The 17,060-nt window shown below is 42.7% G+C and overlaps 1 protein-coding gene and 1 pseudogene across 6 annotated transcripts in view; one reads left to right on the top strand and one right to left on the bottom strand.

Moving 5' to 3' along the window:
* Positions 1–17,060, bottom strand: part of GALNT13 (polypeptide N-acetylgalactosaminyltransferase 13) — a 445,911-nt gene that overhangs the window by 274,812 nt on the left and 154,039 nt on the right. The gene's annotated exons all lie outside the window — the stretch shown is intronic.
* LOC311627111 (jun dimerization protein 2-like) lies at positions 10,048–10,765 on the top strand (annotated as a pseudogene). The gene is made up of 2 exons: positions 10,048–10,319; positions 10,574–10,765. The product of its transcript is annotated as a jun dimerization protein 2-like (transcript).

Here is a 17,060-nt window from a genome sequence, read left to right as displayed (position 1 = left end):
TTCTCTGGTTTATAAGAATAATATTAATCTTTTGTCGCCACTCTATTAATTATGTTAGTTGGGTATGTTCCAGAACCAGAAACCAGATATATATAATAATGGATATAATATATATATATATATATATATATATATATATATATATAGAGAGAGAGAGAGAGAGAGAGAGAGAGATTAAAATACATCATTTCAAAGCTGAAAAAAAAATCTAAAATTATTATCTTGTCTAGAACCTTGCTAATAAGAAGATAAAACATTATCAAATATGTTTTATAGATATGGAATCTAAAGGAAATAAAACCAATTATTTTAATCTACATAATTTATGGTTGTAATACTCAATTTATAAGGACTCATGCTTAATCTTGAAACCTTTCATAAGGTATAATATAAAAAAAAGCATGTACTCAATATTATAAATATTAAAGCCAATGTATTTAAAAATGTCAATTATTTAACTTCCTAAAACTTATTCAGAAAAAAATTATATAAGTTCTAAATGCTCCTATAAGTAATCCATGTTATTTACTTCTTTTATAAGTTTTGCAAATAATCCAATACTTCTTCGGATAGTCCATGAATAAAAGAATTGCATTCTATTCAGATATTAACAGAGAGCTCTTGTTTTCCTTTTCTCCTTTTGCAGAGAGACCGTATGCATTATGCATAATGAAAGAGATTTGAAGGCAAAAATTAATTGAGGGTGGAGTGAAAAAATTAGCTTGTTTTTGAGAATAATTAAAATACTAAATTCAGCCATTTATTTGTTTGTTTATTTGTTAAACCTCACCTGAGGATATTTTTCCATTGATTTTTAGGGAGAATAGAAGAGAGAGGAGAGGGAAAGACAGAGAGAAACAGTGATGTGAGAGAAACACATCGACTAGTTGCCTTCTGCATGAGACCCAACCAGATCCCAGACCTAGGAAGATCCTCCAACTCAGGTTCATGCACTAGAACCGGAATTGAACCCAGGACACTTTGGTCTGCAGGCTGACACCCTATCCACTGAGCCAAACTGGCTAGGTCCTAAATTAAACCTTTTAATATGGGATTCTTTATCCTTTTTTCCATGAATCCCTTTGGCTGCTAGTGAAACACTTATAGCTCTTTTCAGATTAATATTTTAATGTATATGATAAAATGTATAGAGTTACAATAGAATCCAATTAAACAGCTGCAGGAATCAAAAAAGGCATAGCCATGAAAAAAAATCAGTGCAACATTAAATTTGATATTAACAACATGGGTCAGATTAATCTCTAGATATTTGCAACAGAAATTTTCACTTTTGAAACCTTTCTCACATCAGTTACCTATGCCTCAGGTAGAGCTTACAAAGATATTTATCTTCTACATATAAGATTGCTTTTGGATTATTATTATTATTGAAAAAAAATTGAACTTTTTAAACTGGACCTGGATTCAAAGAAATAGGCATAGGTATTGAAAAATTAGCTGATAGGAAGAACTGTACTGGCAAAAACATTAACATGCATTAAATTATTTTGAACATAAAATTACTTCATTAACCTTTTTTTATTTAAACAAATATACAAGTATAGTACTTTATGCATATAGGTTATGTCAGATGGAGAGTTCTGAAAATGATAATATTAAAGATGAGAACACCGGAGATAACTAGGAGAGGAATAGTTAACATTTAAAGCAAGAGAATGTGTTAAGTAAATAATATTTTCCTTTAAATGTGAAGTCAGTCTGCAAATTAAATATTGTACATAAATACTCAGTGCCAAGTTAAATACTGACATTTATTTGGAGAAAGGAGAGGAACGTAAAGGACAGGAGGGAAAGAGAGCGGAGAGGAGGTCAGGGAGGAGAGGGGAGAGGAGGGTTAGGGACAGGAGGGGAGGTAGAGAATGAAAACTGATTGATAATAAGATTACACCAAGCCCAACTGATGTGGCTCAGTGGTTGAGCATCGACCCATGAGCCAGGAGGTCATGGTTCAATTCCAGGTCAGGGCTCATGTCTGAGTTGTGGGCTTCATCCACAGTAGGGGGCATGCAGGAAACAGCCAAGCAATGATTCTGTCTCATCAGTGGTCAGCAAACTCATTAGTCAGCAGAGGAGCCAAATATCAACAGTACAATGATTGAAATTTCTTTTGAGAGTAAATTTTTTAAACTTAAACTTCTTCTAATGCCACTTCTTCAAAATAGACGCGCCCAGGCCATGGTATTTTGTGGAAGAGCCACACTCAAGGGGCCAAAGAGCCTCATGTGGTTCGAGAGCTGTGGTTTGTTGGCCACTGCTCCTGGTGGTCAGTGCACTCCCACAGGGGGAGCACCGCTCAACCAGAGGAGGGGCACACAGCTGGCAAGTGCAGGAGCAGTGGCGAGAGCCTCTCCTGCCTACCCTGCAGATGAGCAGTAAGGAGCAACGGGTCCTGGACTACAAAAGCACCAGACTGGGTGAGGGATGTCTGACTGAGGCTTAGACTGGCAGGTGGACATCCCCTGGGGGATCCTGGACTGCAAGAGGATGCAGGCCAGGCTGAAAGACTCTCCAACCCCCCAGTGCATGAATTTCATACACTGGGCCTCTGATAAAAACTAGAAAGTCAGACAGAAAAACAAATGCCACATCATTTCACTTATATGTGGAATCTAAAAACAAAAAAGCAAACAAGCAGAACACAAACAGACTCACAGATACAGAGAACATTTTGACAGTTATCAGATGGGAGGGGAGTTTTGGGGATGGGTGAAAAAGATGAAGTACAAATTGATAGGTACATAATATTCATGGGGATATAAAGCAGAGCACAGGAAATATAGTCAATAATATTGTAATAACTATGTATGGTGTCATATAGGTACTACATTTATTGAGGTGATCACTTAGTAAGTCAATATAAATCTAATCACTTGGTTGTATTCCTGAAACTAATGTAATATTACTAGTGGCCCGGTGCATGAAATTCGTGCATGGAGGAGGGAGGGTTCCCTAAGCCCAGCCTGCACCCTCTTCAATTGGGGACTCCTTTGGGGATGCCCAACTGCCGGTTTAGGCCCGATCCGTAAACTAGCAGTCGGACATCCCTCTTGGAATCTGGGACCACTGGCTCCTAACCACTCACCGGCAGGCCTGCCTGATCGCCCATAACTGCCTCTGCCTGCCTGCCTGCCTGCCTGATTGCCCCAACCCCTCTGCCTGCCTGTCTGATGGCCCCAACCCCTCTGTCTGCCTGCCTGTTGGCCCCTTACTGCTCCTCTACCAGCCTGATCGCCTCTAACTTCTCCCATATCAACTTCATCGCCTCTAACTTCTTCCTTGCTGGCCTGATTGCTCCTCACTGCCTCTGCCTCACCCCACACCTGGGACCTGGGCGTTCCTCCCTCTGGCCAGCCACAGACACCCAAGACCCGGGCTGGCTTCACCCAGACTGGCCACAGCCACAGAGGACCGTAGGTAGGCAGTTTCACCCAAGCTGCATCTGCAAGCACCCAAGACCATAGGGCGTGCGGCTTGTACCTGTCCTGGGGTACAGGCACAGGTGCAGCAGCTGGTGCCCAGGACCGAGGGCTGGGCAGCTTGTCCTCTCCAGGGCCGCAACCCCAGCTGCTGGCACCCAGGACTGCGGGTGGGTGGCTTGTCTCTCTCCTGGGTCAGAGGCGCAGGCACAGCTGCTGACACCCAGGACCCTGGAGCAGGTGGCTTGTCCCTTTCCCAGGCTGCAGCCTGGCTGGTCCCCATTCCTCTATCCCCAGTGTTGAGTGTCTGAGAAGTTATGGCGTGATGGCATGAGGGCATGATGGTGTTTGCATGTTAGCACTTTATTATATAGGATTTTAACTTGTCACGGTCTATCTTCAAGTGGATGTCATACCACCTCACATCTTGTATAGAAACTTCACTGGAGCAAATTTCATTTTTTCCCAGGCAATCTTTGTGCTGCTGTTGTGTGTTTTACTTTCACAGATGTTATAAAACTGACATTACACAATTATTTGTTCAAATAGTTATCTTAAATATATTTAAATACTAAGAAAGTTCTATTATATTTTTTCCTATGCATTTACTGTCTTTGGTGCTTTCCATTTCTTGGCGTCGATCATTATTTGTATCTGGCAAAATTTTATTTCTGCTTGCATGACTTCTTTTAATATTTCTTACACTATAAATCTGCTGGTGATAAAAAAAAATTCAATCTTTTATATATAAAAAATATATTTTAACTATTAGTAAAAATATTTTCACTCAGTCTACAATTATAAATTGAGAGGATTTCCCTCCTTGTGAGTACTATAATGATGTTACTCTTCTGTTGTCTCCCTTACTTTGTTTCTGATGAGAGATCTTTTGTAATCCTTATGTTTATCCCTGTGTACAGTGTGTCTCTTTTCTTCTGACTACTTAAAAGATTTTTCTTTTCATCATTGGTGTTGAGCAATGTGATTTTTATGTGTCTTGATGTAGCTTTCTTTATGTGCTTGCTATTCACTGAGCTTCTTTGATCTGTGGGTTTATATTTTTTACTATATTTTGCTAAATTAGGAAACTTTTGAATCATTCTTTATATGCACACAAGTTCGGGTCTCTAGAGGGGGCTGGAGAGGAAGAGGTGTGAACCAAACCATAGGGTCAGGACCTCGGCAGGCAATTGAGTGTGGGGAGACAGCAGGGCCATCCCTGCAGTGGCCAATTCATGACCAGCTGCCTGAGACTGGCTCATTCCTGGGCTTGGGGGGTCTCATGCATCTGCTCCGTGCTGCCCAGCAGTGCAGTGCCCATTGGGTCTGTGTGTAGCTTACGAGTCGGAGACTTGATCCTGTGCAGTAACCAGATCCGGGCTTTGGGAATGCGGCAGTTCTCTGCACCCTGAGTCGCTCCACTGTTGTGTCCCCGGAGCAGGCATGGTGCCTTCTCCCATCAGCGATGGAGGTGTGCTGTCATAGGTTTGGGTGAATGGAACATGGAAGACCCGAGGGTGATAGCAGGCGCCGGGTGCTAGCTGGGATGGGAGGCGGCCGTGTGGGTTTGTGTGGAGCGCTCACAGTCACAGCTTTGGAAGCCTCTTTCTTAGTTTCTCAGAGAGCTCGATGGTGAGGAAATGCAGGTCTCATCCTGCATTGCCGTTTCTGTGGGAAACCTCGCCTTTAGAGTGTCGGAGGAGTTGGCCAGGAGCGCCTGCGGCAGAGACACCCTTCTTCCATAAACTGTTCGCAGGCAGACTGGTCGCTGGATGCCCCAGAACTGCTCAGTGGATCCCTGCTGTTCCACAGAGTTCTCTGAGCAGCCGTCCATCTTCCAGAGCAAGAAAGGTGTGTGCTGTGCACAGTCACTGCCTGGTCCAGGGTTGTCCCTGGGAGGCAGATACAGCGGGCAAACCTTCGGACCTCATTGCCTGGGCAAAGACACCAGCATCCGACCTCACCCCCAGCCACTCAGCACAAGCATGCTGCCCACAGGCTTGCCATCTTTGTCAGGTTAATTTGCATACTCACTCATGATTGGCTGTGGGGGTGTTGCGGAGGAACAATCAATTTACATGTTCGCCTATTATTATTACCTATAGATATGTCAACTGTAATTGAAAAATAAAGCATTGTTGCCGAAACCGGTTTGGCTCAGTGGTAGAGCGTCGGTTTGCGGACTGAAAGGTCCCGGGTTCGATTCCGGTCAAGGGCATGTACCTTGGTTGCGGGCACATCCTCAGTAGGGGGTGTGCAAGCAGAAGCCTATTGATGATTCTCTCTCATTGATGTTTCTAACTCTCTATCCCTCTCTCTTCTTCTCTGTAAAAAATCAATAAAATATATTAAAAATAAAAAAATAAAAAAATAAAAAGAAAGAAAGAAAGAAAGAAAAAAAGAAAGAAAGAAAGAAAGAAAGAAAGAAAAATAAAGCATTGTTGCCAAAACTCGTTTGGCTCAGTGGATCGAGTGTCAGCCTGCAGACTGAAAGGTCCTGGGTTCAATTCCGGTCAAGGGCATGTACCTTGGTTGAGGGCACGCTGGTCAATGATTCTCTCTCATCAATGTTTCTAGCTCTCTATCCCTCTCCCTTCCTCTCCTAAAAAAAAAAAAAATCAATAAAATATATTTTTTTAAAAAGAAAAGAAAAAGAAAGCATTGTTTAAAATAAAAGAAAAATCTTGAAAAAAAATCAAGTCTAAGGCAACAACAGAAGTTAAGAATTCATCTTGAAGCTGTGCAGCATTACTCCAAGGATCTGAGCATGGCAGAACTCCACAGAAGGGAACAGGACATTGGTCAGATATTTCATTTCCCAGCAGCACTTGCTCTTCTCATTGGGAAGCACTGCACTTTACTACTGTGGAAACTGCCTGGTGGCCTACTTTTATAGGAAATTGTCCAGCTGGATTTAATGGCTGCTCAAAAGAACTGTGTTCCACACAGAAGAAACAAGCTTGAGAAAAACACTAATAATAACTTATCTATACAGTATATGACCCAAATCTAATTTTAAAGGTACTTTACATATATCAACTCTGAGATAACTTTGTATGCAACATGATGGGAAATTTTATATACCAATCTCTGAACAGTGACAGGCTTGACACATAGGAAATAGCAACAAAACTACATCAAAAGATCTGACTTTTATAACAAGTCAACTGGCAGTTCCATTTATTGCCTTAGATGATTATATTTATACTAGAGGCCCGATGCAGGAAGATTCGTGCAAGAATAGGCCTTCTTTCTCCTGCTGACACTGCCTTTGCTCCAGCCTGGAGCCGTGTCCTGCTCCCAGCTGCTCAGAGCCTATGTATGGAAATTAACCTGCCATATTTGTTGTGTTAATTTGCATACTCACTCCTGATTGGCTGGTGGATGTCACGAAGGTACGGTCAGTTTACATATTTTCTTTTATTAGTGTAGATATTACTTTTGTTCACTTTCAGAAGCAACTTTATATGATGGGGGCACTGTGGGAGTATTTAGAAGATTACCTTGGTTTGAGCTATGATCTGCAATATACCAAGTGTATAGGGAAGTACATCTATATTAGGCAAGGTTATTCACTGCATTATCATAAATTTTCTCATTTGGAAAAAAAATGAGGAAAATAACTTGTGGAACATCTGGAATTTAATGAAATAATATCTGGAAATTTTCTTTTACCATTACAAGATGTTCCATAAATATATTTATTTATTTTTATTTAATTATTTTATCTTAATGTGGCAACTTTTCTAAGAAATCTGCCCTAAACTCACATTTTGAACTGTTTTCTTTCATTGTGGTTGCATAATACCTTGCATAAATATTTACAAAAATACTTATCTAATTCATCTTCCTCACCAAACATATGCAGTGATTATGTACTGCTAAGTTTTATAATGGTAGAGTACAGTATACCAGAGATGCTAAGCAAATATTGCTGAACTATACTAAACTAAAATTTAAAAATACTTAAGAGCATTAGTCCTTATTATAGACAAGTATTTATTATATTTTTGGATTTCTCTTAATAATCTGTGATGTCACTATTATTTTTGTTAAAGATATCACTAAAATCACACAAAGAAAAAGATCAAAGATTCCTCTACCCTAAAATAGTTTCTAAAAAATTACAGTTTAAAAGAAATGTTCACCATTTACTGTCTATTTCACATCTCATTTTCTTTACTCAATTTATTTTATTTCTTCTACAATTGAGGTTCTATAGAAATATAAGTAGCATTATATTATTTTCATTTAATGGACAATGAAATCTTTTTGAGCCCTTAAGTTAAGTACTTGAATTTATATTTTAAATTTTTCTACTAGTACTTTTCAAATGGACGTGTTGAGTATTCTATTTAGCTTCTGAATAAGCAGTGGGACACACTCCAGGTATTTGCTTGGCACTGCACAGAAAGTAGTCATTTTTTTCTACCTGGGGCCTTTTAACGCCAAAAATAAAAAAATAAAATAAAAAGTACCTTCGGCTATCTACAACCACAGTGTACCTGGTACTCATACCTCATGTCTCTTACCATGCACACATGATAGGTAATTCTCATTGACAATTAGCTGCTTGTTCTCCTGATTATGGAGTAAACGATGCTTTTCTGCAAACATAAATTTCTCTTAGTCTTAATAAGGTTACCTGTCCTCTAAGTACTTTCTTAGGTATTCTTAAAGCCACTTCTGGTTCTAGTAATAACTGTACATTTTAAGCTTTTGGCTACACCAGTGCAATTCCAACAGTGACAGTTTTCAGTTAATTAGGTTAACTGGAGAAGATATTTTCAGCATTCAAGGAAATATAGCCTACAGGGAGCATGCATAACAAATTGCGTAGTTGCTTTTAAACTCCAAAGGATCCATATTATAACAGACGGTGTACATATCTCATTTAGTCTACCAGAATGCCTTCACAAAAACAACTGGGCCTTCTAAGGAATACGAAATACAAAACATCTGCCTCCGATTTTTAAAAATAATTTTAATTAGTTTTGATTTTAGAACCAAATTAGTTTTAAAGAGCCATGCAGGGTAATTCTACCATATAGATGAGATTTATCAGAAATGACTGCAGTTAACTTGGCTGGGAGTTTACAATTTTTCACAGGAAAACTCACAGGCCTGAGCAGCTGGAACTTAGGCTGTCAAAGCCCCAATTTGAAATCATCCAAACAACCATACACAACTAAGTTACAGTCTTTTTTTTTCTAGACTGAAGCATAAAATGCCTCCACCGGTAGCAAGATTCTCTATACTCAGCTTGTGATAACAGGGCTGCCAGACAGGACTTCTGCCTATCCATCTAGATTTGTATAATAAACTCTCAGAGTACTAGTAAATATTGATTAGTTTAAAGCAGTTTTATAATGTACATAATCCACTGAGGTATTGACTGTAGACCCTTACAGTAGTCATTTGGTCATCAAGCCATTAATATCTTGCTGAATACTTAAAATTACTTCAAAAAAGTAAAAAATAAAATAAATAAAATGAAGGCAGGCATGGATGGGTGAGTGGGAAGAGATCAACCAAAGAATTTGTATGTATATATGCATAACCCATGGACACAGACAATGGTGTGATGAAGACCTGGGTGGGGGTCTGGGGGCAGGCTAAAGGGATCAATGTGGAGAAAAAGAGGCTATATGTAATACCTTCAAAAATAAAGATAAAGTAAAATAAAATAAAAACATTCAGTTTAACCATTACATATCAATTTTCTGACAGAAATGGCAATTCTGAAGAAAGGGTTTATGCTAGTAAATTAGTTAGAACATTTTATAAATGAATTAGAACATTTAAAATGATTCAATACAATAATCTGTTACAAAACATCAAAAATGACATGAACATTTTGGTACTGGCCTTCAATTCTTCTATTTAAAACCATCAAAAGCATACATTTAATAATAAAAATAATCCAAAGTACGATGCATGCTATAAAAATGATAAAAGGTAATAGCATTTCTTTCATATTGTCTCCATCCCAAAGTGGAGATCTCTGCGACAAAAATATTATGAGAGAATTTATCAAAAATCAAGACTAGAGCACTAAACCTTAAATATACTCTTAGCAGTAAAACAAAGAAAAGTTTAGGTAATGAATATCACACTGCAATATTATACTTTATTTATGAAGTCCAAGATATTTTAAGCAATTTTATAGTGAAAACAGTTCACTCTTACTGAATTCTCTCTTTGCATTCCTGCTAATCCTATATAATAAAAGCCCAGCGACCAAAAAAGCCTACAGATCAGAACAACCAGAGACTAGAACCACCAAGGCCCATTGCTAGGCTGGCCCCACCCCCCAGCAAGTGGCTAGGGGTGATCAGGTAGGCAGGCCAGTGGTTAGGGGCGATCAGATAGGCAGGCAGGCAGAGCTCGTAATCGATCGCCTCAAAGAGGGAGACCCAGGCCACAGCCTGTGGGAGGGACACTCGGCAGCTGTGATGGGAGGCGCTGGCAGATGTGGACACTGTAGGGCGGAGCTGGCGCCAGAGCAGCTCCTGAGCAGGCATGGCGCCTGCAACCTGGCCCAGGCCCCAAGGTCGCAGCTTTCCCTGACAGCTTCTGCAGGCAGGGCTGTACTGCCATTTCTCCTGCTATGATGCCTGGGCAGACCCCGGACCCTTCCATGACTGTGGGCTCTCTGCCAGGCCTCAGCCCCCTGACCAGACTCCCCAGCTCGGCCCTGACTATGCTGACATCCACAACATTGGGGCTAGGACCACCCCTTTGCACTTCCTGGAGGTGAAACTGGGCAAGAGGCCTCAACCTGTGAAAAGTGAGCGAGAGGAGGAAGAGGAGCGGAGGAAAAGGCACTGGGAAAAGAACAAAGTGGTGGCAGCCCCATGCCGGAACAAGAAGGAGGAGCAGGCCAGAACCGGTTTGGCTCAGTGGATAGAGCGTAGGCCTGAGGACTGGAAGGTCCCAGGCTCAATTCTAGTCAAGGGCATGTACCTTGGTCACGGGCACATCCCTGGTAGGGGTGTGCAGGAGGCAGCTGGTCTATGTTTCTCTCTCATCTATGTTTCTAGGTCTCTATCCTTCTCCCTTCCTCTCTGTTAAAAAAAAAAAAAAAAAAAAAAAAAAATCAATAAAGTATATTTTTTTAAAAGAAGAAGGAGCAGGTAGAGTTTCTGCAGCGGGAATCTGAGTGGCTGGAGCTCATGAATGAGGAGCTGAAAACCCACATGGAGGAGGGGAAGCAGGAGCGGCAGCAGCTCATCCTATGCTCAGCTGGCATTGCCTCATCATCAGGACTGACAGCGTTAAGAACCCACTCAGAAGGCAACCCACTGCTGGAGCAGCTGGAGAAGTGACCTGGGGCTGGGAGGAGGAAGAGGAGGAGGAAGGGGAGATAGGGAGAGGGAGGAAGAGGAGGGTCCCAGGGGCCTCTTCCTTGCTGCGTGAAAAACTCTTCAGTGAGGCTCAGCACAGCCAGCATCAGCCAGGCATCTCTGTGAAACTCAGATCAGCCACACTGGCACCAGGCCTCTAGTCTACAGAGGAGGAAGCCCAGGCTGATGAAACCCAGGACCAAATGCTGAGACCAAAGTAGTCCTGAGGGGGGCCTGTCCTGCATGAGGCCGGGCTTGCAGGAGGCAGGAGAGAGGCTCTGGGCCGGAGAGATGCCCAACCAGGCAGCTGCGGGCACGTCTCCGGCCTCTCCACCAGGGTACCCACCCAAAAGTCCTCCGAGCAGCCAGGAAAAGCCATGAGTTGCAACCAAAATCAGGCTGAGTATGGAACTCTGAGTGAAACTGCAATCTGCCTGCCTCCAGCCCTGACCCTGACCCTGACCCTGACCCTGACCCTGATGCAAGGCTGGAGAAGGGCACAGTGCCAGGCCTGTGGTACCACCCACTGTGGGCCCTGCCTTGAGTGGCAGCTGGGGCACACCCTCGCCGACCCTGCTGGAGTTGCTGTGGGCACGAGGCACGGGCACCCTTCCAAAGCACATACTCACTGAATATTTACAGACTGGCTGTCCTGGCAGGACATTCAAACTGCACATGTTTTTTATGCTTTCATTAAAAAAATATTTTTTTACCAAAAGAAAAAAAAGATTTTATACAAGCAATAGATAAATTCTGGATTTCTATATTCACTCCATGTGATACAGTATAAATATGCTATGGTTTGTTCGTTATGAACAGCAGTTATGGCCGTTGCCTATCACTTCTAAATTCTGCAGTCTTGGATGTTGGGGGTGGCAGGAGTGGGGTTCGGTGCATTTCCATCCTGGTAAACCCTTCATGGTACTCAGTTCTGTATCGCTCAATACACCTTACTCTTACTTAAAAAAGAAAAAGAAAGAGGGAGGCCCAGGCCAGCCACGCCATTGCACCCCATACCCTTTGCCTGCAGAGGGAGACAACTGGTGGCAGTGCAGCGCTGCACAGACGGCAAGCAGTGGCAGTGGTGGGGGCAGGACAGCTGTCCACAGCCAGGGAAAGGAAAACCCTGATAGACCCTGATCTCATGCCAGGCCTAGGGGTCTCAGACTGTGAGAGGGTGCAAGCGGGACTGAGGAACCCCTCCCCACCCCGAGTGCACAAATTTCCGTGCACTAGGCCTCTAGCCTCTTTTTATAAAAGCCTAAGCGACCATTACAGTGGAATGACCAAACAACCAGAACGACCAGTGGCTGTGACACTCATTGACCACCCAATTGCCTGAGCGGGGCTTGTTGGCCAACCTCCCATTCCCTCCTCCTCACCAACAGGCACTGAGCTTCCAATGGGGAACAAGGAACAGGGGGTAGGTGGCAGCCGGAGCAGGAAGCACCAGGCAAAGGTGGGTGTGGGCAGTGGGCGGGGCCAGATGCCTGCAGCTGGGGGAAGGCCCGGGCAGCCAACCTCCTGGTCCCTGAAGACTTTGGAAAAACCTCTTAATGGGGAGGTTTTCTTTCCCCTCCAACAGCACGCAATTCAAAGGCACTAGCCGTGGAGCCGCCTGCCTCGGAGCCACACAATCTCTCCCCACACCCAGTGGGATTGATGGCACATATCAGAATGGAACACACCAAGCCACTGCTCGCAGGTGGGAAGCTGGTGGGGGTGGGGTGGGGTGTGGGCGCAGGGGCCTCAGAGCTGGACCATCCAGCCCCCAGCACACTCTCTGCCTGGAGGCATCCAGCTGCAGACCTCCAACCCCATTAACCGGATCAATGGTGGGGTGGGAAGCGACCCGGGAGGGTGAGGAAATGAAACTTGGGACAGGTACACAGGTGCAGTCCCCGTGACCTTCCCCGCCCGGGATAATGCTGCGCTCCCTAACCTCCCACACACCAAGAGAAAAATGTAGATTCGCAAAGAGGCAGCCCCCCCCCCCCCCCCCCAAGGAGCTTCAGCTGCAGGGATGAGAGGAGTTATTCACTTCTGATGCCCCACTTGTTGTTTTAAGGTTGCATTCTCCTTCCCTAACACATGGTGCGTGAAGTACACAATGGTTTGTGTTTAGACATGTGATAAACGCGGGGAAAGCAACGTTTTGTGCTTTAGAATAAGAGAGTCTGGAATTTTTTGGGGTGTGTCTCTCTCTCTCTCTCTCTCTCTCTCTCTCTCTCTCTCTCTCTCTCTCTCTCTTTGTCACACACACACACACACACACACACACACACACACTCCTTCCTCCTTTCTTTTCTTCCTTCTTCCTTGGCCTGGGGAACCTTCAAGCGGAAAGTTAACCCTCGCTCCTCAGAACTCACCCTTGCTGGAGTGGCCTCTGTTTTGTTTTTTGTTCACAAGGTTTTTTTCTAACCTCTCAACTGGCAGTCAGACATCCCCTGATGGGTCCCAGATTATGAGAGGGCTCAGGCTGGGCTGAGAGGCTCCACCCCCAGTGCACAAATTTCATGCACCAGGCCTCTAGTAATATTAAGAATTCTATATTAATTAGCCTGGTTCATCAAATTAAAACACTGAGCAATTATGCAAAAGATTGTAATGAGAACATGTTATTTTCTTCCTATTATAAATACAACACACACACACACACACACACACACACACACCTTATTCAATATGGTGGGTTACATTTGTAATTGCTGCATTTTAGATTTTTAAATTTTAAAGTGTTATTGATGTATACATATCTGTGTTGGATAATTGTGACATACATGTTTGTGCAAACTGAAAACATTAGGGGCATATAAGTGAGTAGGATAAATATGAACTATCCTAATTGAGAAAAGCTATTTTTACAAAGGTAAAGGATATTTGAGTTGAATATCCGGAGTGATTTCCTGACTATGAACAATAAATGAATTATGGAACAGCTTCCTGAGACTGTGGAAGAAGCTTAATCACAGAGGCTATTTTAAAATAGGCTGGGGAAAATGCTGAAGATACATTTTGTAGGATAGGAAACGTTGGTTTTCAAAAGGATAGAATGAGTAAATCAAATTTGGTATTTTCATGGGCTTATATTTTGGGCTTGCATTGTTAAAATAAATTTTAAATTGCAGACAGCTAGCATTTCTCATCCCTCACCCCAGTCTGAGTTGCAGAAACTCTATTCCAGGCAGTGGCTGAAAGGCGTCAGGATTATCCTTTTATGTAGCCTCCACTAAATAGGTCTTCCATAAGTATGGCGGGCCAAAGAAACATCTGCAGGTCAAGAATAATGGGGCCTTATCACATTTGTCCCAACTCACTCACAGGGCAAACTCACAGGGCAAACGTTCTAGCCCAGGAGTGGAAAACTAAGAAGAGTGGAAGGTGCCACCCCTGAGCAGTGTCCTGCTTATACAGAGATGTTACTTTTTACTTATTATTGTATTTTAGGGGGTAGTATTGCTTAATAAAATTATATAGGTTTTAAGTATACAAATCTATGATACATCATCTGTATATCGCATCGTGTTCCCATAATCCAAAGTCAATTCTCCTTCCATCGCCATATACTGGACCTCCTCTACTCTTCATTACCCCTACCCCCTTTCCCTACTCCTGTCTGTGTCTATGAATTTTCGTTTGTTTGTCTGTCTTGTTTGTTCACTTGTTACTTTCACTTTTATACCCCACATATGAGTGAAATCATAGGGTTCTTGACTTTTTCCTGTCTGATTTATTTTGCTTAGCATGATATCATCAGGATCCATCCATATTGTTGCAAATGGCAGTATTTCATCTTTTTTTATGGCTGAGCAGTATTCCATTGTATATATGTACCATGTGTTCTTTAAACAATCCAATTAAATAATGAGGAAAGGACATGAACAAACTTCTCCCAAGAAGACATACAAATGGCCAAGGGACAATGGGGTCTCTGGGCCTGGCCGACCATCAGGGCCATCAGGGCCAGGCCAATCAGGGCTGGGCTGCAGAGGAGGTGATGGTCGCCGGGCCAAATTCTCAACTTCACTAACTATTAGGGCAATGCAAATCAAAACTACGATGAGATGGCATCTCACACCTGTTAGAATGGCTTTACCAACAAGACAAGTAATAACAAGTGTTAGAGAGTTGGAGAAAAAGCACCCCTCATTTACTGCTGGTGGGGATGTAAACTGGTACAGCCACTATGGAAAACAGTATGGGGGTTGCTCATAAAGTTAAGGATAGAGTTACCATATTATCCAGCGATCCCTCTTCTGGGTATCTACCGGAAAAACTCAAAAACACTTATTTGCGAAGATATATGCACCCCTAAGTTCATTGCAGCATCATTCACTGTGCTGTGGCCAAGACATGGAAACAACGAAAGTGTCCCTCAACAGGGGTGTCACCTTTAAGAGAAGCAGCCACTGCTCTGCCCTCAGCTACAGAGCAGTGAAACACAGAGATTTTGCCCAGGGAAAACGCAGGTCACAGAACAGAGATCTTCAAAGTTCCCAAAGGAACTGACTTTGTTTAGAAGAGAGTGTAGGGATGATCAAGCCTAAAGGCTAACTTTCTCTATAACAAAGGGAATTTTGGAAAAGAGCAACCAGGGGAGAATATTAGCTCTATGAGAGTAACAAGCTTATCGACAGGCCACCTATAAAGTACCAGGGAGAACCAGGTGAAGAGAGTCAAGAAACACCCTCCTGAGTTCAGAAGAAAATCAAAGCCTGGCCTCTAACTCTACTCCTGCAAAGCAGCCTGAATTGAACTGGAGCAGACTGTAGAGCAATTTATATCCCTGGGCATTAAAAAAAAACAAAAACAAACAAAAAAAAACAATAGCACAATCAGTTTGCAATTAATGTTGGAGAACAAAAACCGTTCTGATAATTCTTTCCAAAAATGCTTTCCAAAACTGTTCTGATATTTTATTTTAAAACAAGCACTATTGCCAAAATCGGTTTGGCTCAGTGGATAGAGCATCAGCCTGTGGACTGAAAGGTCCCAGGTTCGATTCTGGTCAAGGGCATGCACCTTGGTTGCAGGCACATCCCCAGTACGGGGTGTGCAAGAGGCAGCTAATGGATGTTTCTCTCTCTTCGACGTTTCTAGCTTTCTATCCCTCTCTCTTCCTCTCTGTAAAAACTCAATAAAATATATTTTAAAAATAAATAAATAAATGAATGAATAAATAAAACAAGCACTATTACCTCTACTTTTTTACTGAATTTATTGGTGTGACACTGTTTAACAAAAGCAACCAGGTCTCCAGTGTATAACTGAATAACTGTGTATAGAATACTTTCCTAGAAAACATATAAATAATTTTATAATGCACTAGAGGTCTGGTATATGAAATTCATGCATGGGTGGGTTCCCTCAGGCTGGCCAGTGATCAGGGCCATCAGGGCCAGGCCAATCAAGGCTGAGCTGGAGACGAGGTGACGGTCGCCGGGCCACGCACGGAAGGAATGGATGCCAGACACAGACACCACTGTCGTCGACACCCTGCCAACACACGGTTCCCCACCTCCCCCTCCTTCCCTCGCCACTGCTCTGCCACTGTGGCAGGTGGGCAGTGGGCTGATCAAGGCTTGCCAACAGGGTGGAGGGGCTGGGCATGGGAGGCTGGCCATCAGCCCCAAGGAGGGAGCCAGCCGTTGGCCCCCTGGGAAAGAGACCTAGTCCACTGCCACCCACCCCCAGTTCCTTGTTCCAGCCCAGGGGGAGGAACCATGAGAGGCAGACCAGCAGGGGGATGTTGGCTGTGGGGGCACACTGGCTGTGGCATCTCCTGTATTAAGCATCTTCCCCCTGGTGGTCAGTGCACATCATAGCAACCAGTCATTCTGGTCATTCCAGTCACTTAGGCTTTTATATAGATAGAATATAAAGGGTCATAGTATGATTAATGAACAAAAGAAATTAGTGTCTGAATTTAGGTAAAATTAAAGTATAGAATAGTTTTTTCTTCATATCTACTAAAGGTAAAATAAGATAAAATAATATTGAATATAACAGAAGAGATAAAGGCCAGGGTTACTTTTGCAAATTATATTAGAGATTCAAAGGTATTATAATTAATTATAGTGTATAGGACACAGCCTGTGGCCACTTCTGTTTAATACATTTTCACAATATGGTAAAACTTTGCACACTGCATTAGAGTTATCTATTTACAGTCATTTATTTATAATCTGCTTCACTCACAAAGAATATAAAGTAATTTACAGAGACAATTAAAGTTCTCTGATACAAAAGAATTAATGGAAGTGAAACTCAATAA

The sequence above is a fragment of the Pipistrellus hanaki genome (genome assembly GCF_964339955.1).
Source record: "Pipistrellus hanaki genome assembly, chromosome: 8".
NCBI lineage: Eukaryota > Metazoa > Chordata > Mammalia > Chiroptera > Vespertilionidae > Pipistrellus > Pipistrellus hanaki.
The sequence above is the reverse complement of the archived record's forward strand: the minus strand, read 5'-3'. Positions and strand labels throughout refer to the sequence as shown.